Source organism: Haplochromis burtoni, unplaced genomic scaffold (genome assembly GCF_018398535.1).
Source record: "Haplochromis burtoni strain Fernald_Lab_line unplaced genomic scaffold, NCSU_Asbu1 Contig_160, whole genome shotgun sequence".
Lineage (NCBI taxonomy): Eukaryota > Metazoa > Chordata > Actinopteri > Cichliformes > Cichlidae > Haplochromis > Haplochromis burtoni.
The window spans coordinates 254,420-256,137 of record NW_024582521.1 but is presented as its reverse complement, the minus strand read 5'-3'; the positions used below and the strand labels follow the sequence as shown (position 1 = coordinate 256,137).

Sequence of the window (1,718 nt, the reverse complement as noted above, 5' to 3'; positions counted from 1 at the left end):
GATTCTTTACTTTCAGTTCTGCTCTTGTTTGCAATGCTGTGCTTCAGCAAAGACCAACAGCCAGGTCGCCGGACTCGCCGCTCCTGTGTCAGCGCAGGCACACTTTGCTCCTCCCCCCTCTTGTGTTTAGATGCTGCGCCGTCACGTGACTTAGACACTTTGGGGGTTGTTTACATATATTTATATTTTCACCAGTTGTTGTTTTTGTTGTTGAGGATTTTAATTGTAATTTTAGTATTACAGTTTCTCAACAGTACTTGTTTGTTTTCATTTGTTTCCTGGTTTGCGGCACTTTTTATTTAACATGTTTCTAAAAAAATGATAATAAAGCATTTTCTATTTAATTATAAACTTTGTGCTAATTATGTCCTGGGTTTTAACTATTTAAATTAATTTAATTAATTGAGATATAGCAATTCAATGAGCATCCACCTTATTTATTGAAAAGTATCGGCATCGATTTCAGTATCGGCGATCTGGCCCGTGTTTACTTGGTATCGGATCGATACCGAAATATGCAGTATCACACACAGCTATCGAAAGCTCCTGCTTCTTGCTCACAGTGGGAGGTGTTCTGGATCATGGCCCAAATACATCTCAAGTCTAGGAAATCTGAGCCCTAACCAAATGAAGCTAATGTTATGAACTTTGTGCCACTGTACTAGCTGGGTAGGACTGACTGAACATGAAAACAGGAGCACAGCACAAAGTGTAATTACTGAAAATCTCTTTCAGTAATTATACCAAAGAAGTGTTTCTCCTTGAAGCCATTGTTAACAGCAGAGTATTCAGCACAGGAGACCTAACAAAGCACCAGCGAAGCTCCGCGACCCTCTGCTCCAAATATCACTGTGCACACCATCGTTACTAGTCTTTTCACTTCTTTATCACAGCTGAGACGCTGTTTTTGTAGACATATTCTGTATTTATGTGTGCGCTGTGGGCGTTCCCTGTGTATTTGTGTCATGTGTACTGTACATGTGTCCGTGTTGTCTAGGTCCTCGCTGCCCTTCCATCCAGATCGATGCTGCAGATTTGATCAAGCCTGTTGGGCTGCATGTGGAATGCCAACATTGTCATCAGGCACAGTAGGAACCAAATGGTGGTATCAGTGGGATTGATCCGGTCGACTCCACTGCTAGCACCCAATCCCGCAATCACAAGCCCCTCGAATCGAAGGCAATGATCCTCAGCTGGGACCCCCTGCTGGGAGGGAAGGAGGAGGAGGGCGCCGGTGGGCCTCGGTAATAGCAGAGGCAGGAGTGGGGTGAGGATGAGCATGGGAGGAGCAGAATCTTTAGCAGCCTGAAAATATCAAAGAAATCCAGGAAGGAGCTGCAAATGTTGGAGGAACAAGTTGGGAGTGGGCGGCACACTGTGTCCATTTGGGTCTTTGCCTGCTCCCAGCTGAGAGGAGATCAGATGCTGTCTTTGATATTTGTGTCCCAGTCGGACACAGAGACGGATTTATTATTACACCAGTTCATGTACCAGGATTCAAAGAACCACATCGTCCTGTGATTGTTGTGGGATTATAATTAAAGCGGCTTTAAAGCAAGAAAATTAGTTTTCCATAGAGCACTTTGGGCGCTGCGATAAATTTACTGCTACATCACTGTCTGCTTTGCCTCCTTAAGGCTATTAATAACTACTCACGTTGCACTTATTATTTAATCAAACTCTTCCTTTCTTTGTAACACTGTGTGTGTGTGCGTGTG

General features: G+C 43.8%; 1 protein-coding gene across 2 annotated transcripts in view; it reads right to left on the bottom strand.

Annotated features, from left to right (window-relative positions):
- Positions 1 to 1,718, bottom strand: part of daw1 (dynein assembly factor with WDR repeat domains 1) — a 23,687-nt gene that overhangs the window by 18,171 nt on the left and 3,798 nt on the right. The window lies entirely within an intron of this gene.